The following is a 24,817-nucleotide window of genomic DNA, read 5'->3' as shown; positions in this document are numbered from 1 at the left end:
AATAACACCAACCCCAGTGCCTTCAACTGGTTCTTACTTTATCGATGCGGAACAGATGAAGGGCAAAGTCAACCTCAGCGAAATTTGAATTTGAAACATGAAGATGGACAAAATGCTGTTAAGCATTTTGAAAGGTGCGCTAACAATTCGACCAGCTAACGTTTCCTTTATTTGAGCAAGGGCTACAAAGAAGAAAATATTGTACAAAGAGCAGGGTAGAATACAACAACAGTGGGAAATCACATAGAACAGTGGGAAATCACATAGAAAAGCTTGTAAACGGAAATTCCCAATTGAGAGAAATATGGAGTTAACCAAAGATTCCCATACGTCCTGGATCGGCTTCACTACCTGGAGTAAGTGAACTGTCTAAGGTATAATTTCCCAGTCTACATGTGCATGCTTAGAGCAGACTCTTTCATTCGAGTCATATTTAGCATTCTCACCCACCTTTCAACAAATTTACTACAGAGTAAAGAGCCAAAACAAATATTGGATGCCATCCGGTCCGGTAAAATTAGAATTTCGCCAATTCACCGCCATCGATTTCATTAGCTTAGCACCATAATATATTTGTATTATATAGAGATTAAATCATACATACCTGAGTATGTGTGTGTGTGTGTATAAAATATATATATACATACGTATATTTATATGCGTGTGTCTGTCTGCATGTCTGTATGCGTGCATGTTTGTATGAATGTGTATATATGTGTGGGTGTAAGAAAAAGAGAGAGAGAGAGATCCAGGTCTATTGATTTCATTTATAACAAATCTAAATCGTTATGGTTAATTATTTTAATTAATTTCCTTACAATTAGATTTATTTTTGTTTTTGCGTCACCAATTTCTGCACACATTTCCATAACATTTTAGTCTTAATTAATTTAGAATTTTAAGTTTGAAAATATCTTACTGAAACACATGAAACGCTTCGAGATTTTATGGTCTTGTAACTAAAATTAAATTACGCCTTTGAAACAAAGATTTGTTTAGATATTAATAATGGTTAATTAGTTCTATAATACCAATGTTGTTATAACTGAAATCAATAAACCTGGACCAATACATAACATACATGCATGTATATATATATATATATATATATATATATCTATATATATATATATATATATATATGCATACATACATACATACATACATACATACATACATACATACATACATACATACATACATGCATACATGCAATCACGTTTCTATTTGAATATCCCTATACTCAAACAATTTTTATTTTATCTTTCACCGTCATCAATTCATCAATTTTATTAGACATGTATCGAATGGAACATTACGCGTAATACACACACAGACACACACACACACACACACACACACACACACACACACACACACACACACACACACACACACACACACACACTCACATACACACATATATATATATATGGAAAGTTTACGAAAATAAATATAAGATGAAGGCAGGTGGTGTACAAACAAACAGATGTATTAGTATAACGCTCAGGAATAGAAAAATTCTTTTACGTTTCGAGCCTACGCTCATGTCTGTATGTATACACAGAAGCACTAATTTATGTGTGAATGTGTGCGTATATATATATATATAATCTGGATTTTTTAAAAATACCTTATAGCGTGCTTTCTAAAGCAGGACGCTATGAAAATCGGATAAATACCTTTAAAAGACGGCTAAACAAATATTTACACGATTTTCTAAAATGTCCTCACAGCCTCCTGCGTCCGTGCAACCTTTATTTTCTGTAGAATACTGACACACACGGTGCTTATAAGTTTGTTTACAATATATATATATATATAATATATATATATATATATATATATATATATATATATATATATATATATATATATATATATAATGTGTATATGTATATGAAACAAGAGAGAAAGGGACGGAGGAATGATGAGATAGAGAGAGAAAAGAGAGTAGAATCTGCTTATTTGTATACTCCCAAGAAAATACAGTCACTTTTGGTGAAGCTGAGGTAAATTTTTCCGATATATTTTGAAAAAAAATGGAGAAGTTAAGCATACATGTAAACATTCATTTGAATCTGAGATGCTTTAAAATATCCGGAAGTTTGTTTTCATGATGAAATAGATTGACAGTAGTCAATCACGACATTTGACATCTGTTGTTTCCAAATAACCAATATCTAAAATGTCCAGTGTCATCTTTTCTCATAATTTAAATGAATTCCATTTAAATGAAGACTGTCGATGTTGAAATTCTGATGTATTTTCATCTTGCTTTTAATTGGAAATAGAAATCTTTAATCAATGGATTTTGACGTAGAATTTAGGAATCTTGTGTAAAACTTGAGAAGTGTAAAACATGTATAGTGATCACCAGCCTTTTGTTTTCTTTCCCCCAACTGAGAAATCTTTCTTAATGTATTTAGGACATTGGCACATATGAGTTAATAAACAAAAACCTGTTTGAATTATCTATTTCACGTTGCAGGTTTAGTCTCAATGGGTGGTACCTTGGGTATGTATATTCTATTATATCCTCAGATCGACCTAAGCGTATTGAGTGAATTTGGTAGACGGAAACTGAAGGAAGTCCATCGTACACACACAGCATGACCGCAGTCAAATGACTGAAACAAGAACTATATTAGGCCTGTTATATATATGCATTGGGTAGAAATTTTAACGATAATATTCTACAATTATTTGTTACCGTGATACGTATTCAGTAACAGTGGCATTGACAATAGATGTACTAGGTTAGTGTTTCCTACGGCGGTATTTTGTATTATTCACGCAAAAAGTATCTGGCTACGGGAAGATTGTAAATTGAAGACATTTTTAGGCAGTTACTGGTTATGCGTAATCACAAGGGAAATGAGATACAGTCGTCATTGTGAGTGTGTGTGTGTGTGAACTTTGGTATTTGTCCACCCGTCACAGCTTAACAACCGGTGTTGGTTTGTTTACGCCCTCGTAACAGCAGTTTCGGCAAAAAAGACAGTAAGTACCAGGCCTTTAAAATGTATGTACCGGGGTCAATTTGTTCGACTAAGCCAGTGGTTCTCAATTAGGTCTATATGGCCCTTGGGCGTCCATATAAGATTTTATTGTTAAAATTTGTGCAATAAATTGCTTATACTTGTACAGTAAACAAAATATGTGTGTGTGTGTGTGTGTACACATACACATCACTCTCCTTCTCTCACTCTCTCTCTCCCTCTCTCTATGTATTTAATCGGTGCTGTTGGAACATGTGTTGGTTTATGTTAAGCTATATGTAAAGCTATATATCAGAGTAGTTGTGTGATAAGTAGCTTGCTTACCAGCCACATGGTTCCAGGTTCATTCCCACTGCATGGCACCTTGGACAAGTGTCTTCTACTATAGCCTTGTAAGTGGATTTGGTTGACGGAAACTGAAAGAAGCCCGTCTTCCTCTGTTTTCCTTCTCCTATGTTTCCGACGAAGAGCTCCGCTCGAAACGTTAAACCCTCCTTCTTTCCTTCTTTCCTGAGCGTCCAATAATACTATATTTGTTCCACGTTCTCGCGTTGTGTTTTTTGTGCTTTCTTGTTTGGATTAACTATATATATATATATATGTACACATATATATATATATATAATATATATATATATATATATATATATATATATATAATATATATATATATATCTATCTCTATATATAAAACTGAAATGCGTTTTTACCGCTTGGATCGCTTTCAATGCCACTACGACCCGTCCGATTCGCTCCTAAATTTACAGGGACATGTAGAATGAGGTGACGATGCGCGTGGGCTACCTTAGAAATCCCTATCTTAAAAGGTGTGGTTGCTAGGGGCCATCTTCTTCACTCACACTATTTCCTTCTTTCCCTCTCTTACTCCCCTTCATTTATAACGTTGACAATGTCCACTCCCGTTATTTAATGTATTCCCCTCAACTCCCTTTCACTTTGCCTTTATAAGGTCGTCAGGCGGCTTTCTTTGATGTATCTGTTTGCATTCATAGGGAGAATTATCATCACTCACTCTTTTTCCTAATGATAATTATCATCGCCACCACCACCACCACCAACAACAACAACACCACCAACACACAATACTCACTCTTTTTCATACAAACGGCCTTCTTTTATGTATCTGTCTGTGTGAAAGAGAGATAACTGAAATTTTTTACTCGGTTTTTGTAGTGCGTGCGTGTGTATGCATGTATGTGTATATGTATGTATGCATGTATGTGTGAGTGTGTATGTATCTATGCATGTGTGTGTGTGTATGTATGTGTATGTGTGTATGTGTGTGTATGTATGTGTGAGTGTGCATGTATGTATGTACCTTTGCCTGTTTATGTAACGGTCTGCTATGTAGAAATGAGGTTGACTCAATGGAAATGCATACATACACACACACATACATACACACACATACACACATACATACACATACATACACATACATACACACACACACATACATAGATGCAGACCTATGTTAAAAGTGCTGGCAAGTTTGCATGACAACTATTTTTTTTCCTCAAATGAAAGGCGTGACCTCTAGGACAAAATTCCTCATCTTATAAAATGTGGCCCCAGTACACCCGAATGAAATCACGTTATATTAACCAAAATGTGAAAAGGGGTATAAATGGGGCTGGAAGGGGATTAAAATTTAAAGGAGCGGGTGTTTAGGAATTCTCTGTTACATCAAGCTAAAAAATTTGCGCCAGCCTTTTAATCGTCAATGTGTTGCCGTCCATGATGAAGAAGTGTTGAATGCTTGCCATGGTGAGTCTACTGTTGTGAAAAAGAATCACTTCAAAACTTGGTGTTTAGGGATTTTCTTTTACACCAACTTCAAAATTTTACGCCAGCCGTTAAACTGTCAAAACGTTGCTGTCCGTCGTTAAAAAATGCCAGCCATGCTGACTCTACTACCCTCAGATTCTATCCCTTCAAACTTTGGTTTCCAATATTTTATTATTTTTATTCAGCTCGCAAGTTCGTCTATCCCTTTTAAATGTTAGTGTTTTGCTGTTTGCCTTGAAGCAGACCTTTCCGTTGTTACTGCCTGATATTTATGATTGATCTTTCTAAATATTTTATTTCTCAACTTACTCAAGATATTTTGTTGTTTATAAATGGGAGAGAGATAGATAAAGATAGAGAGTAAGCGAAAGCGAGGGAGAGTCCGAGAGAAAGGAAGAGTAAGAGAGTGGGGAAAGTGAGAGAGAAAGGAGAGAGAAACAAATACGGAGAATCATCATCACCATCATCGTTTAACGTCCGTTTTCCGTGCTAGCACGGGTTGGACAGTGTGACAGGTGTCTGGGAAGCCAGGAGGCTGCACCAGGATCCAGTCTGATCTGGCAATGTTTCTACAGGTGGATGAACTTCCTAACGACAACCACTCTGTGAGTGTAGTGGGTGCTTTTTTCGTGCCGCCGGCACAGGTGCCAGGGGGGCTCGCAGCGACAACGATCGGTTGGTGCTTTTTACGTGCCACGGGCACAGAAGCAAGTCAAGGCGGCGCTGCAATCGGCCACATTCGGATAGTGCTTTTTACGTGCTGAAAGGAAGCAACAGAAAGTAACAACCACACTCTTACCCGCGCGTAGAGCGGGTCACCTTCAGCTAGTATATATATATACATACAAATATACATGTGTGTGTGTGTATTGTGATTATATATGTGTGTGTCTGTATGTTTGTGTGCCTGTGTTTGTCCCACCACCATCGCTTGACAACCGATGCTGGTGTGTTTACGTCCCGTAACTTAGCGGTTCGGCAAAAGTGACCGATAGAATAAGTACTAGGCTTACAAAGAATAATATATTTAGGTGAATCGTGTTCTCACGGTGAGTATAAATGCCAAAACCTTTGTACATCTTAATATTAAATACAGCTTGACGGATTGTTCCAGAAGCTACAGGTTTACATCAGGCATAGGCAACCTTTTTTCTAGTAGCGAGCCGCATGAGACATGGCTCATCATCAGACGGACAGCATAGCTAAAAGATTTCAGGGTAATCTTTCGATGGCGTGTCATTCAGAAAGTCCCAGGAGCCACAGTATGCCTATGACTGTTATACAGCATAGTGCATATGTTAAGCACATTTGAAAAACGTAGTAAAAGTCCTTTTACATTTAATCAATTTAGGATTTGTTCAACATAAATTATATTGCAATCCATTGTAATTGCTACCAGCCCAAAATGAATACAAAAGACAGTTGTAAAGAAAAAATTGTAAAAGTGAATGAATAGTTGTTCAATCCCCCAATGCGATTTACAGCAATTTGAACAGACTGCTGAATCCGATCGAAGGATCGATGTTTCGCATTCCGTCACCGGTTCTATATAGTCTCAGTTGGCAAGTTTCTTATATCTTCAAGGCTCAAAATTCGTACTAACAATTATAACGTAAGTTAATCTCACAGCTGCAGGTAGCTCGTGCAGTGTATATAGATGATTCGTGTTTCGTTACGTTGCTACATCTGCAACGTGAATGCCATTCTTTAAAAAAAAAACCTAATGGAATATGTAAAAGTCATGGTAACAAAGGAGATATGCAAGAACATCTAGTGGTTTGATAATGAAATGGACCAAACCATTCATAGGCGTTTTTCTTTCCTATTTTTCATGAAGAATATAACAGAACTTGCACGATATGAATCGGAGAGGAAATTCGACAATCATATAATTTGAAATTTGTGTGTGTGAGTGAGTGCACGCGTGTGTGTAAGTATATGTGTGTAAGCATATGTAAGTATATATATATATGTGTATATATGTAAACATATGTATATACGCATATATGTATATCAGCATGTACATGTATATATGCATGTACTCATATATGCAACATTCGCGCATAAAATTGTATGAAGCACGCAAACAATCCTCAACACACATACACACACAGGGACAGAAATATTTCGTATATAAAATGAAATATATTTGATACAACTGAAGGACAAATTGATTTCCCTATACATATATCTATAACTACATGAAAGTGTGTATGCACATGCGCTTACACACACGCACATGCATGCACACATACATATGTATGTATTTACATATATATATTTATATAAGGCGGCGAGCTGGCAGAATCGTTAGCACGCCGGGCGAAATGCGTAGCCGTATTTCGTCTGTCGTTACGTTCTGAGTTCAAATTCCGCCGAGGTCGACTTTGCCTTTCATTCTTTCGGGGTCGATAAATAAAGTACCAGTTTCGCACTGGGGTCGATGTAATCGACTTAATCTCTTTGTCTGTCCTTGTTTGTCCCCTCTGTGTTTAGCCCCTTGTGGGTAGTAAAGAAATATATATATATATTTATATACATATGTATATACACATATTTACATATATATAGATATATACATACATATATATATATATACTAATAAAAAGGGTTCAGCAAAGAATTGCTTCACCACACACCGAAGCTCAGAAATAGCAGCCAAAAATCTTAGCTATTTCTTCTAATTTAAAAATGGTCTTCTAGAGAAACCAAAAAACTTGAAGGTTATTCACACAGGCAGAGAGTAAAGCAACGAAAATCAATCAATATCTGGGCGTCCATGGACGCGCGTTTCTGAATTAGGTTTTTCATAAAGGATATAAAAAAATATATACTTTACCAACCATATTCTTCATCAGCATGGTTTTCCGTGATAATTTGAAGATACTAGAATATTTGAACGAATCTTTCCACCTAACGGCATTAGACCGCTTATGTTCAATGTTAGCACCGCCAAATTCAAAATATGAATGAGGATCAATTATTCTAGTACCTTCGAATTATCACGGAAAACCATACTGATGAAGAATATGGTTAGTAAAGTATATATTTTTTAATATCCTTTATGAAAAACCTAATTCAGAAATGCGTATCCATGGACGACCAGATATTGATTGATTTTCGTTGCTTTACTCTCTACCTGTGTGAATAACCTTCAAGTTTTTTGGTTTCTCTAGAAGACCCTTTTTAAAGTAGAAGAAATAGCTAAGATTTTTGGCTGCTATTTCTGAGCTTCGGTGTGTGGTGAAGCAATTCTTTGCTGAACCCTTTTTATTAGTATTACTTAAGTTTACCGGGAAACGGTCCTGTTTTCATACCGAATTCTACTTGGTGATACAACTGAAGGACAAATTGATTTCCCTATACATATATCTATAACTACATGAAAGTGTGTATGCACATGCGCTTACACACACGCACATGCATGCACACATACATATGTATGTATTTACATATATATATTTATATAAGGCGGCGAGCTGGCAGAATCGTTAGCACGCCGGGCGAAATGCGTAGCCGTATTTCGTCTGTCGTTACGTTCTGAGTTCAAATTCCGCCGAGGTCGACTTTGCCTTTCATTCTTTCGGGGTCGATAAATAAAGTACCAGTTTCGCACTGGGGTCGATGTAGTCGACTTAATCTCTTTGTCTGTCCTTGTTTGTCCCCTCTGTGTTTAGCCCCTTGTGGGTAGTAAAGAAATATATATATATATTTATATACATATGTATATACACATATTTACATATATATAGATATATACATACATATATATATACTAATAAAAAGGGTTCAGCAAAGAATTGCTTCACCACACACCGAAGCTCAGAAATAGCAGCCAAAAATCTTAGCTATTTCTTCTACTTTAAAAATGGTCTTCTAGAGAAACCAAAAAACTTGAAGGTTATTCACACAGGCAGAGAGTAAAGCAACGAAAATCAATCAATATCTGGGCGTCCATGGACGCGCGTTTCTGAATTAGGTTTTTCATAAAGGATATAAAAAAATATATACTTTACCAACCATATTCTTCATCAGCATGGTTTTCCGTGATAATTTGAAGATACTAGATATTTGAACGAATCTTTCCACCTAACGGCATTAGACCGCTTATGTTCAATGTTAGCACCGCCAAATTCAAAATATGAATGAGGATCAATTATTCTAGTACCTTCGAATTATCACGGAAAACCATACTGATGAAGAATATGGTTAGTAAAGTATATATTTTTTAATATCCTTTATGAAAAACCTAATTCAGAAACGCGTATCCATGGACGACCAGATATTGATTGATTTTCGTTGCTTTACTCTCTACCTGTGTGAATAACCTTCAAGTTTTTTGGTTTCTCTAGAAGACCCTTTTTAAAGTAGAAGAAATAGCTAAGATTTTTGGCTGCTATTTCTGAGCTTCGGTGTGTGGTGAAGCAATTCTTTGCTGAACCCTTTTTATTAGTATTACTTAAGTTTACCGGGAAACGGTCCTGTTTTCATACCGAATTCTACTTGGTGAAATTATTGATTACTTCTTAATTAATTAATTTTATCCTTTGTTATTATATATATATATATATATATATATATATATATAATGATAATAATGTTTGTCCTTTGGGTTCGAAGGTGACCATTGACATTATTTGGTGAAATTGCTGCTATGAGACCGGAGGTGGCTGGTGAGGCCAATCCGGGCAAGAAAGCCCCTCCCAAAGGTGGGGCAGAAGTAGGTAGGGGCTGTGCTATTGGTGCAGGTGGCTCTGGCTTTCCGCATCTGGCATTTCTGTTCTGCTGACTGAATCCGTCTCTCCTCGGCTGTCTTTGCTCCTGTGGTGATTGCGCTGCGCCAGGATGAGCGGTCGGCAGCAAGTGTCTCCCAAGTCTCTGTGCCGATGGAGAAGTCTTTGACAGAGACTTTGAGACTGTCCTTGAAGCGCTTCTTCTGCCCTCCGACTTTGCGTTTGCCCTGGCTGAGTTCACCGTAGAAGAGCTGTTTTGGGTTGCGAGTGTCGGACATGCGGGAGACGTGGCCTGCCCATCTCAGCTGGGCCTTGCGCATGATCATGATGGTGCTAGGGAGATATATATATACGTATACATATACACACACATTCACACACACACACACACACACACACACACACACTCACGCACATATACATATGGATAAAAAATTAAGGACCGCGTGCGTTACATAAAAATATTTTCAGGATTAAATAAAAAGGTCACAAACGGAAAATTTGACATACCTGTGCATATATACATACATATATATTATCTTCAAAAAAAACGTGTAGTATATGTATACATACTCATAGCCGTCGATATAGTGTTCTTGGAAGTAAAACGTTCAAAGGAAGGTGGTCAAGCCGCTGAGTGAAAGGAACACAAATCTTATAGTCTGAATGCCAAATGTTTACTCCTTAACTGTGAGTGCGACAAAATATATTTTGTTCGGCTCACATTTATGGATTATATGTGCTTATATGCTTATATGTGTGCCTCTTTCTCTCTCTCTCTCTCTCTCCATACACACACACACATACATATATATATAAATATATATATATATATATATAATATATATATATATATATATATATATATATATATATATATATATATATATATATATATATATATATATATAATATATATATATATATTATATATATATATATATGTATAGACAGAGAGAGAGAGGGAGAGAGAAAGATATTGTTTCTGAAATCAGACCTGGATACAATGCAGCAATGGATCTCTTACTGGCAACTCAAGCTAGCTGTGAACAAGTGCGTCACCATGCATTTTGGGAGGAAAAATCCACCCTTTACATACTCAGCAACTTCAATCGCACGAAGTCTTCTAGCCGACGTGATCTGGGCATTATTGGAAACAACGATCTGCGTTGGACAAACCACATCTCTAAGATTGTCAAGAAGGCTGAGGGGGTGCTAGCATCATTCTGTAAGACCCTTGTCAGCCGCTCTTCAGCTATCTATTTAAAACTGAATACGACAAATTGCATCACCAGTCTGGGACCCCTATCTTGCTCAGCATATAAATCCCATGGAAACTGTTCAGAAACGTGCAGCAAAACGTATACGCACCGTCAGACAATTACCATATTCTGAACGTCTTGATTCCCTGGGCATGGATACACTGAAGCTAAGACGACTGTCAACTGACTTGGTAAACACCCACAAGATTATCCACCACCTTTCCAACAACAACCTTTTTCAATTCCATATGACAAACACTCGCGGACATGCTTATAAAATCAGAAAACAACACCGTAGCCATGACTTTCGGAAGCACTTTTTCTCGCTCAGAATTACTTAAGCATGGAATAAACTACCCGCATCATTTGTTAGCTGTCGAGACACTACATCCCTCAAAACTTCCATGCTTCCAGAAAATCCGCTAACAATACACCCTTTCTTTCTTTTTGGAGTGCACCTGGGCACTGTATAAAACAATTTCCTTCATTATATCATATATGTACACACACACACACACACACACACCACACACACACACATATATATATATATATATATCTATATATATATGCTTGCATGTGTGTATATATATACACAAATGTATTTGTGTGTCTATGTGTGCGTGTATATATATACATATATATATATATATATTTATTTATTTAAATATATATATAAAATGAGTGCGTCCATTTAATTATATATATCTATACATATATATGCATACATATTTGTACACACACACATTCTTACATATGTGTGTTTGCGTGTGAGTAGATAGTTACATAAATATATACATACATACATACATACATACATACATACATACATACATACATACATACATACATACATACATACATACATGCATACTTCAGTGCTTATACTATACTTTCAACGAGTGTCAAAAGAAAGAGAGAGAGAGAGAAAAACAAAGAGATAAACAGAGGAAGACAAACGAGAAGACAAGTACAGACACAAAGAAAGCGAAAGGGAGGGCGTGCAGAGAGATAGGGCACTAGTTTAATTGTGCAAACTGATTTAGCTGATAGGCTGATAATCACAGTGAAAGGCGTAAATAAAGGTTTTTAAAATATTTTAGATAATGTGCATGCATACATACATACATACATACATACATACATACATACATACATACATACATACATACATACATACATACATACATATTTATAAATGCTTGTGTGTTTAGTATGTATATATGGGACAAGAATCAGTATGTCATTTATTTACTCTCTACTAAAGGTATCACGCTGTTTCGCCTCACAAACCGACCACATCACATCTTTAGCTTTCTACAAGCCAATATTGACTTTTGTTTTGTTTTTCTTCATTCTCTTCGTTCTTATTTATGATCGGAGAGATACTTTATCTATCTATCTATCCTATCCGTCTGTTTGTGTATATATATATATATATATATATATATATATATATATAGTATTAATAAAACAGGAGATGGAATGCGTAATAGATTTTATTGGGTACAAAATATGTTTCGACCCGTTCTGGGTCTCTTCAGGTACATAAATAAAATGTCTCACTAGAGACCGGATACCGTAAGAAAATCCAGCATTCCAGTAGTAGTAATAATAATAACAACTCTTATAACTCAACTAGTAATAATACGATTCATTATAACAACTTTACCAACCACAGCCATAACTACACACACAAGGTCAAAAACCTAGATAATAGAATCCCAAACCATACGATAAGACTAAACAAACCCAGACACATTAGAATCAACCATGAGTTAGAAAAACTTGTAACAGGCAACAAATTAAACATCTAACCCCACAAAATCTAATTACCGCTTCAAGCACTCAGACATACAGACCTAACCGAAAATATAAAAACCATGACGTCCTTTGGTGTAACCCAATCTGGAGCTCCAACATCTCATCTAAGATCACGAAACAATTTTTTCAGTGCACTTGATCGCGGCTTTCCTAAAAGTGGAGTGTACAATAAAATTTCAACCGTTACACTATAAAACTATCCTATGCAAATTCAACAAACTTAGAGCACCATATTCATAGGATTAGCAACTGTAAACTGAGGCGAAGATTAAGCAGCACTCAAAATAACTTTTTCAACTTCAACTATAACTCACATGACCAACCTAAAAATAATGTTTATGCTACCAACCAACGTACCGAACAGAAACAATCCCTCCAGCGCTCGATGTACACAAGCTAACAAAAGTAAACAGTTATGCTCATGTAGAGATAGAACCACTTTTCGTTTGGATAACCAATGTATGACTAAGAACGTGGTATACAAGTGCACTATAAACACTAGAAGAGGCTCCTGTGTATGTATCGGGGCATCGGCCGATTTTTTCAAAAATCGATACCACAACCGCATCGCCAGCTTTTGAAACATCCTTAAACGACATGTAACATCGCTAGCCGATCTTATCTGGAGGCTACAGGAAGCGAAGACAAAATACGACCTTGCATGGTTCATACTTAGACACGCGAGTCCTTTCGTCTAAGTATTAGCTTCCTTTCAACTTCTACTTCTTTTTCTGTCTCTTAACTGTTACAAGAGCGAAAGCTATTACGTCATTTTCTCTCATTGCGATTTCAATAAAAGATAGCTGTGGAGGTCGTAACGGTGTCTGTGGGGTTTAGGCTGCTGGAACTCAATAAGGAATATCGCTTGTGGCCGGGCGACGCCGGCTCGGATCCTGCCTTGATCTTGAATGAGGCGTGGGGGATGGTGGAGTATACGGGCACAAGCGATGTTGGGGAGGAATAATGACAAGAGGTTGAAAAGCCTCAGTGTTATAACGTTTAATGTTTATTGCATGTTATTGTTTTTAAGAGGCTTAACGCCCCAATTCTTAAATGGACTATTAGTCTAAAAATTGTAAAACTGAAATAAGAGGTTCATTACCTCATTTTGTCTTTTTCTGTGGAAAAAAAAAGAAAGAAGAGAATAATGTTTTAGAGAAGCTGAAAATCGGCCGGCATTTTTTGTCTTCTCCCATTAATATCATCCTTATCATCATTCAATGTCTTTGTCCAGCCCGCAAGCTACTCTGTATCATGCCTTTATGGCAAAAGTTTTGAAATAAAGTAGCTTGCTTACCAACAACATGGCTCCAGGTTCAGTCCCACTGCGTGGCACCTTGGGCAAGTGTTTTCTACTATAGCCCCGGGCTGTCCACTGAAAGAAGCCCGTCGTATATGTGTATATATATGTATGTGTGTGAGAGTTTGTTTGTGTGTCTGTGTTTGTCCCCCAACATCGCTTGACAACAGATGTTGGTGTGTTTATGTCCCCGTAACTTAGTGGTTCAGTAAAAGTAACCGATAGAATAAGTACTAGGCTTGCAAAGAATAAGTCCTGGGGCCGATTTCTTCAACTAAAGGCGGTGCTCCAGCATGGCTGCAGTCAAATGACTGAAGCAAGTAAAAGAGTAAGAGTACATGCATACATACGTATATGTTTGTGTGCGTGTGTGCATGCGTATTATATATATATGTGTGTGTGTGTGATATGAGTGTGTGCGTGATACATACACACACGCTCTTACACACCACACACACACACACACATACATACATACATGTAAATGCATATAAATTGACAGATAGATATATACATGCATAGACATATACCAGATATATATGCATTGTTCATTTTTACTGATATTTTTTCATGAGTCCCTTGCAGCTCGTTTGGGACTATAATGTATGTATGTATGTGTGTAGTGTAAAGACGAGGTAAAAAAGAAAACACAAATACAGTGCACTAGGTTGACGTAAGAAATGTGAAGAATGAAATATGTATGGATGGATGGACGGATGGTGAAGCCCCCCCCCCACAACATTAGTTTGTGTGCAGAGGGTCTAAATACATACACACTCACACATATATGCATATATATTTATTCATACGTACTTAAATGCGTACATATTTGTGTGTGTGTGTATATATATATGTATATATATATATATATATATAATATATATATATATATTATATATATATATATATATATATATATATATATATATATATATACAGACAGACAGACAGACAGATGGATAGAGGGATAGAGGGATAGACGGATAGATGGATAGACGGATGGATAGACGGATAGATAGATAGATAGATAGACGGATAGATAGACGGATAGATGGATAGATAATGTATGTTTTAGTAAAGAATGTTTGAGTTGATGCATTTATTTGTTTATGCGTAAATATTTGTGAGTCCATGCGTGCGAGTCTTTGCACATAAACGATTACAGGAGTAAGAGAAAAGAGAAAGAGAAACTCAGATTAACTGACAACGAATTGCAAAGAGGAAGGGGAGAAGGAGGGGGGGCCTACTGGAGTTCAGAGATCAAGTTTGATCAGTTGGCAGGCTATTATCAGATCTTAATCTGTCGCGTATCAATTGTAAGACTTTCATGAAGTTAAGAAAAAAATAAGGATAAAGACATTTGAGTTAAAGGATAAAAAAAGTTTCCACCACTGAGCAACTATATTCTCTAACAATGTTTTAATCGATGTAAAATCAAAGTGATTTTTTCGTTTGTGGTCTCATTATGAGAGTTTCCGCCTCTCATTATATGTTTGCCATATTTAATTCCATAAATCTTCCTTGTTAAGGGACCTCTATGCAGTTAGCCAGCTTGCTAGATATGACAACTCTTCCTCAGAGAACAGTGAGATTCAGATAGGATTTATTTTTAATAATGTATTCATAGACGCACAATGTCCGTTGTATAGATATCGTGTGATTATGATATATATTATTAGGTAATGTCTACTTACTGCCTGGCTATTATTGATACTCAACTTTACTGTGTGTCAAAGTATAGAAGGAAGTAGAGCATCAGTGATTAGGTAATAATAAACGTTGTAAATATCCTATGTCGTATCATGATACATAACTATAAAATTAAGAAGGCAATTTTTTTCAGTGACTGATTGAATAAGTGAATAGGTGAGTGATTGAGTGAGCGAGCGAGTGAGTGAGTGAATGAGTGAGTTGTCAGTCATGCAATGAATCAGTGAACGAATAAATAAGCTAATTCGAATCCTGCGGTAGGCCGACTTTGCCTTTCGTATTTTCGGTGTCGATAAGTAGCAGTGAAGTGCAGGATACGGTGTCATCGACTAGGCACCTTTCTTTCTAAATGTATAACTTTCTACACAATATATACTTTAGACAAATATCTATTTCATTATATGAAATGAAAGAGTGCGTATGCATATGTGTTGCGTTGAAAATAGGACTATAATCTAGTTCATTTTTATTGATCTTTTTTCATAAGTCTCTTGTAGCTCGTTTGGGGCTATAAAGTTCCGAAATCTTTTAGCAATATTTCGAAACTTTCATAATTTCATTATCAAGATGTGCAACTGCATTTTTATGATCTGTGTATACTATATTGCTAGAATTTACTCATAACTCACCGGCGGAAGTTAAAGAATCACTGTATTTACCGGCGTATAATACTCTCTCATATACGAAGCAACTTATTTTCCTAGTGAAAAAAAAAACCCCAGCAAATTTAGTCTATTTCAGTGGTTCCTAACCTGGGGTCGCAAAGGTAGTACTGGGGGTCCGTGAACTAAATTCAAAATTTCATATGTATATATATATATATATATATAATGATAAACATGTTAAAAGGGGGCCGTGGGAAAACTCATTTAAATAAAAGGGTTGGAAACAACTGTGAAAAGATTGGAAACCACTGATCTATTACATCAGACACTTATTGAAATATATATTGAAGTGGTTTTGCTGAGGAAAATGTATGATTCTGTTCATGTAAACAAGACAGTACACCGAAGCAAAGTATGAAACCATATTTTTGGTTATGATGTTTTTTGTTACAATGATCAGACACCAGAGTGGCACACTGCTATTTTTTGTTCTTTTTTTGTTACGTTTTTTTTTTACACCCATTGCAAATAGCTGAGAAGGGGATTAATACTTCTTTCTAAAAGAATTTTATTTACATAGTTAAAGGATGTTTCTTAACTATAACATAGTAAATAATATACGACACATATCAAGCGTGGGTTATAAATGCTGAGGATGAATGAGATGATGTAGCCGCACCATATAACTACCAACGTACCGTAAACAATTTTTCATAAGTTTGTACTAACGAACTGTGATATTATTGTGCTTAACAGATTTACTTTTATCCAGCTCCTTAGCCGACAACACTCAGTATTCCAACTGTAATATGGCCATATTAGATGCATGACAAATAGTTTTTATACATTTAAAAATAAAAACATCGCGACTTGTACGCCGGCATATACTGTACATAGTTATTTGTTATCACGTGTTTATATTCTGTACGTGTTTACTTTAGCATTACGTTTCCTTATTAGTAATGGTTACATCATTTTCTGCTTTTTAGGGAACATTGTATAGTAGGAATATGGTGTCTATTAGTGCTTTCCTATGTAGTATTATTTGCTTATGGTTATGTAGCAGAGTGAGTTGTATATCATCGGTAAGAGATTACTATACAAGTACTGGAGGTGATATAACTGATATTTGGTTATGAATTTAGCTAGGTCAAGAATTAGCGCTTTGTCTACATATTCCTGCTTCTGCTACAAAGTTCGATATAAGTGATCATAATATTTATTGCAATATCTTTTGTGTGTGTGTACATACATACATACATACGTCTAGGGAACAGTATACAAGCACACACACACACACACACACACACACACACTCACACATATATGCATTAAATAATTACAGTCTGGATTTGAACCCCGCTATATTTATTTTTCCCATCTTTCCCAAAAAGGCACAATATTACTGGGCATGATTATAGACAATTCAAAAGAATTCAAGAGCTGACTGATATTAATTTGATCGACCTGCGAAGTCCACCACAGTAAAATATTGAACAAATTCAATATACATTTCTAAACATTATTACGAAATTAAAAACAACTACGAAGTCTTGCAAAAGATTTATAACGTTTTATACTTTGCTGGACAAACAATAAGATACACAAGAAAATAAAATTATAAATATTAGGGATTTTGTATGATTGAGAAGTTATCGGTTAGTCTACAGTGTTGAGCTTAGACGTTAGGGATTACGTTTGACGGTAGATGGATTTTTGCCAAGGTTGTAATCTCCAGATGTACTACCGCAGTAAGATGAAAGCATTCTGTGAGGATCCTGAAGATCCCAATGTTTACGAGATGTTTATCCACCCATAGGAATACATTACACTAAAAATGAACAGCCGTACTTTGCCGAATCAGGCTGGCGCCCCACTTTGCTGTTGTCTTTTTATGTATGTATATGTTTATGCACGTATGTACGCATACATATATATATAAATATATATATATATAATATATATATATATATATTTGTATGTATGCATATGTATACACACACGCACCTATATATATGTAAATATGCATACACACAAATATACATACATGTATACGTACATACATGCGATATATATATACACACACACATATGTATGCATGCGTGTATGTATGTATGCACGCTAGAAAGAATAGCCAAAATCCAAACCACTATTAGGGATAAATTTCGAAGAGAATGAAAACTAAAAATATTTACCATCTATCCATGCTTTCTGACTTTATATTAGCAAATAAAATAATTTACTAGGTGAAGTCTTCATCAACAGGTACGCCCTAGATTAAACATATATATACATATATATATATATATTATATATATATATATATATATATATATATATATATATATATATATACACATATAAACATATATATATATATATATATATATATATATATATATATATATATATATACATATTGGTAAAAACGGTAAGATAACAAAAGAAAGAAAGAGACATATATATACATATATATACATATATATATATATACATATACATACATACATTTATTTATATATATATATATATATATATATATAAGATCCAAGGATCGAGGTGTAGGAAGAAACTTAGCTTCAAGCAATCCGTAGTAAACACAGAAAGCAACTTGCAGGAACAATAGCGGTTTATCGATACGGAAGTCTGTGAATTTTTTCTTATCGAAGTATGATAAATTGAAAAAGTTCATTTTATACTTCACGGTAGACAACCAGGGTTACTGGTTATGCGAATAAGAATGCAAGAGTTAAGGAATGGAGTAGATAAGATCCAGGCTACATATGTTTCATAGCGAGCGGAGCCTCGGAAGAGGTAAATATCCAAACTAGGTGTATACCGCAGGCTACTCTTCCTGAAGAGTAGCCTGTGGAATACACCTAGTTTGGATATTTACCATCACTTCCGATTTTCCGCTCACTATGAAACATATGTAGCCTGGATTTTATCTACTCCATGCCTTAACTCTTGTGTTGGTGTGTGTATGTGTGTGTGCATACATACATACACGTACACGCACACACACACACACACACACACACACACACAGAGGCAGAAATAGATAGATAGATAGATAGATAGATAGATAGATAGATAGATAGATAGATAGATAGATAGATAGATAGATAGATAGTTTCCTTTTGTTTACAAAACCAACCATACTTATATACATACTTTCAGAGAAATATATATATATATATACGTATGTATTTTAGAAGTGATTTTGATTTGTAGAATATTTCTGTTTTCATACAGAAGGATCCTAGCATAGTGCTTACAGTTTTGGGTTCGTGATCATTAGCTCGTGGGTCTGGACCGGGTGATACGTTGTATTCTTGAGCAAGGCACTCCATGTCACGTTGCTGCAGCCTACTAAGCTGAAACTGAATACTAGTGTAAGAAGCCAAGAATGTAACGTGATAGTAAGCCATTATATCCTACTCACTTGAGAGTGACTGCTCTGTTGTGAAGTTTTGATCAGTTATCCTTATGCATGTGAACTTTACACTAGTGGGTCTTAGTGTTGCTTTCAGATTAATTTCCTCTGTTCTTCTTTGCTATCGTTCATTTAACCTATTGCTGTGAATTTTATTTATTATCATTATAATTGATTTTAAATTTTGGCACAAGGCCAGAAATTTCGAGGGAGGTGACAAGTCGATTACATCGATCCCAGCATTGAACTGGTACTTATTTTATCGATCTCAAAAAGATGAAAGCCAAAGTAGATCTCGGCGGTATTTGAACTCAGAACGTAAAAACGGACGAAATGCCGCTAAGTATTTTGCCAGGCGCGGTAACGTTTCCGCCACAGTTAATGGCGACGAAATGAGCTCAAATTCCGCCGTAGTCGACTTTGCCCTTCATCCATTCGGAATTGAAAAAATAGATATTATTCACATACTGGGATCGATGTACATGAGTTCCCTCTCTCAAAAACAGCTGGTCTGAGTCAAAATTTGAAACCATTATTATGAATAACAGTACAAGACGGTAAGCTGGCAAAATCGTTAGCACGCTGGACAAAATACTTAGCGGTCTTTCGTCTGTCTTCATGTTCTGAGTTCAAATTCCACCGAAGTTAGCTTTATCTTTCGTCGTTTCGAGGTTGATAAAAAAAGTGCCAGTTAAGTCGTAGGATCGATATAGCCGACTAACCATCTCCATTAAAAATTTCTGGCATTTTTGCCTTCATTAGAAAGGAATTCCATCATTGCTATTGGTAACAGCAAAAGGTGGAAAGCTTACAGAATCGTTAGCACGATGGGAAGATGCATAGCGGCATGTCTTCGGGCTCTTTACCTACTGAGTTCAAATACTGCCAGGGTTGACTTTTTTTTACATCGTAAAATTTACTAGCCTAGTGTCAAAGTTTGAAACCACTCTTAATGATAATTACAAAGGCGGAAAGTTGGCAGAATCGTTAGAGCGCCGGAAAAAAATCCTTGTAGTATTTGTACCGGATGTTTAGGTTCTGGGTTCACATCACGTCGAAATCAGCCAATTTTGGTTTCCATCTTTTTTTTCGGGCTCGATAAATTAAAGAAATGGCCAAGAACTGGGGTTGATGATATTGACTAATACCTCTCAAAATTGCTGTCTTTGAGCCTTAATCAAAAAGCGTTATTAATAGTAGTTATAGGGTGGCGATCTGGCGGAATTGTTAGCACGCCGGGAAAAATTCTTTGCAGCATTTCGTCCGTCTTTATGTTCCGAGTTCAAATTCTGCCACGGTCGACTTCATCTTTTATCCTAGAGGTCGATAAAATAAGTATCAGTTTTATTTTAAGACTTCTTGCCAATAGGGAAAGAGCCGGTTTCTAACCTCGATTCAAGGCTCCTTCATTGGAATTTCAACATCAACAACAGGGTATTTTTGTTTGTATGTACATATGTATGTATGCATATGTTCAGATTTGCATGTTTTGTTTTATATATGTATTCTTATACATATACTTGCATAGTAACACAGGCTCATATATATTAAAATAATAAACTTCTGGAAAATTTTACAAAATTTACAGTTCCACTGATGGTTTGAATCTGTTGTCTTCGAATCAGCTTTCTCCTTTTTGGTTTTTAGAAGCCTAATTTCTCAAAATTGGCATTTAGGCAATGTGTTACATATCCCATTGCAGGTATAAACCTGAACTTGTAATCTGGATAGAGTAACCGCAGATTTCTCAATAGTTCAGCGTAGGCATTCTCTTTTTCACTGATCTTCAGTTTTATGATAACATCCGCTGGGTAGCTAATTTCCACAACTGTACACAGTTTCTCTTCTCTATTCCAAATCATTATATCAGGTCTGTTGTGCTTACATTTTACTGAGGTCTTCACTGACACATTCCATCTTTTTATTATGAGTGGCTATGGCTTCTATCATACAGTGGGTTCTTATTTCTTTGTCCTCGGGGTTATCCTTCCGACAGATTTCATTATAGAGTGTCCTAGCTACAATATCATGTCTCATCGGTAGATAATACCGTGATGACATTTTCGGTATTATGATGCTTATGATGTGGGCGATACCATCGTGGTTAATTTCACAAAGTCTGCATCGGTTGTCACATTTTACTGCTTTTCCTGCATCTTTGTCCCTGTTGTGCATCAGGTTGTTGGTTGATGTTTCCTGTTCCAGGATTGCAAACGCATACCCTTCAAAGTGGGATGTAGTAATCCGGGTATTGATCCAAGATAAACTGCTTTGATGATCAATGTTACAATTATCTCGGAGCTTTCTACTAACGTATCCGTGCATAGTCTCCTGCTCATATAAGCTCATCCCTTGATCTGATGATATGTTGCGGCATAGTTGTGCGACTTCTTTGGGCATATATTCTAGGTTATCAGACAAGAAATGTTGCTAAAGGAATTGCCTTGCGAGTCTTATGATGTTATCAGTCTCATGTATGCAAACTTTGTCAAGGGATGTACTTTGACACATGGTGGTTAAAAGATGTCACCGAAGGGATATGATACGACATTCAAAGGCATCTTGGATCGATATTAAGCCTTTGCCGCCTTGTTTTCGTTTTAGGTACAGGCGGTCTACGTCACTGTTTATGTGGAAATTATTTAAGCATGATAAAATTTTTCGGGTTTTCAAATCAATGGCTCGGATCTCGTCAAGCGTCCAATCAAGCAGCCCAAATGTTGATATGTGTACTGGCACTACAAACATATTGAGGGCCACTGTTTTTATTGAATGCGGTGAGTTCTGAGGTCCAAATTTCCTTTATTCGGCTGTAATTTAGTGACACGTGTTTTGTTACAGGTGCCATTGTAAGATGTGTTTTCATCCACCCCTAGATACCTATAACATTCTTCATCAGATATAGGGGGAACAGTCATATCATTGAAGGAAATGTTGTTAGTCTGGTTTATAGTTCTCCCCCTGTATGTATTTAGGTGTGTACATACGTATGTATGTATGTATGTATGTATGTATGTATGTATGTATGTATGTATGTATGTATGTATGTATGTATGTATGTATAAACTTTTGGTGATCAACTTAAAGTGATTGGCTTACTTAGAGGTTTGCAAGAGACAATAGAATAGATTCACAGGAAGGAGGAAATAGTGACGCGTTAACTTTGTGGACGATAGTTGTATCAATGCTACGCAATACAAACATGTCTTCTTATTGTGGTCGTTGGTCGGCGAGGCTGGCGTTTTTACCGTTATTTTATCGTTACTATCATTGCTGATGTTGTTATTATTCTTGCTGTTGTTTCAGCTGTGTTAGTTGTTGATATTTTTGTTGTAGATGATGTTATTGTCTGGTTGTTGGAATTGTTTCTGCAGCTAACTAGATTGATGTATTTATCATAATGTTGAGAGCAGCAATAGAATTGAAAGACCAAAAAACAACGAGAAAAACAAAAACACGCAAAAATATAATAATAACATATACAAAAATAATAATAATAAAAGACACCGATGAGATTTCCTCAAGCCTAAACACTTATCGAAGAAACCATTAACGTTTGCTTCCAGCAACACTTTGTCAATAAAGCCCTCACTCTTCAGTTCTTTTCTTTTTCTCTTTTCGTACTACTAGTTGGACAAATTTACAATTCATATGAATCCCCCATTACATTACTTCCCACCGCCAATATTTATATATATATATATATATACATACAGGCGTATATATATATAATATATATATATATATATATATATATATATATATATATATAATATATATATATATATATATATATATATATTATATATATATATATTATATATATATATATATATATATGTATATATATATATATGCATATATATGTATATATGCCTTCGTAAACGCTGCTCGCAAGTAGATTGTATTAGGTATGCATGTCTGTATACGTGAATAGATAAATTCATGTATTTATGAATACGCATAAGCACACTCTCAAAGTATTCACAGACATAGTTTTAAATCTGTCGGACCACGTACACGTACACATGCAAATATATATATAATCATAAACACACACATAAACACTACGTATGTATGTGTATATATGCATACATACATATATATATATAATATATATATATATGTATATATATATATATATATATATATATATATATATAATATGTATGCATATGTATGTATGTATATAAGTACGTATAAAAATAAATACGTAAACGCATAGCTTAAATCCACTTATATTAATATATTTTAGTAATATTGTTTCGTCTAATACTAATGCTTTCTATTTAATAACCTAAGTTTAATCTTATCCACTACAAATATAATGCAGTCTTATAAGTGTGTGTGTGTGTGTGATTCTGTGTGTGTAGTGCATGCGTGTGTATGTGCACGTATGTGCATATTTGTGCGCATGTATACGTATATATATAATGAGAGAAAAAAGAAAGATAGAAAGATATATATACTAACAGGTCTAAAATGAACAGCTATTGACTGCACATACTCCACAACTGAAACAAGATTTAGACTCCTCAAACTTATTCAGCCATGAATTTATTGGAAAATAACAGTTATGACTTCCATTTCAATATACAAAAATCAATGTATATAGATTTTTCTTCCTTATGTCATGTTATATAACACATTAAAGCTGCATCCAGTCAGTTCTTATTACTGTGACAATAGAATACAGGTGAACCTACATGGCAGACCTACAAATTAAACCACTTTTCCCTACGTTGAAAAAATGATGAACAGGCCTAATCGTTTTTTGACCCTTATTGGGATCACATCAGAGGTACATACATCACTTGACCAAACCTAAGGAAATAAGCAGTAAATCCGAACGTATACACAACAAACCCGTTAGCTTCAGAGAAGCCTGCATACCATAAGTGTTTAGGGTTTTTTTTCTGTCAAATGTAATGCTTTTTTTATTCACATTGTTTTGATTTAATCATGCATTATCTTGTAGCTTGGAGATTTCAATAATGTGATTTTAGAATGACATTGTAGGTATGTTTGAGAGGCCGTCTCTGGCCAGTTTGAATATAAAACAAGTAGAATATTTGGGCCAGATATGGCCGGTTTAAACACTAAAAGGTTAATAATAGCGACCTGTCAACGGAGACA

Source organism: Octopus sinensis, linkage group LG6 (genome assembly GCF_006345805.1).
Source record: "Octopus sinensis linkage group LG6, ASM634580v1, whole genome shotgun sequence".
Classification (NCBI taxonomy): Eukaryota; Metazoa; Mollusca; class Cephalopoda; order Octopoda; family Octopodidae; genus Octopus; species Octopus sinensis.
Note: the sequence above shows the minus strand (reverse complement) of the source record.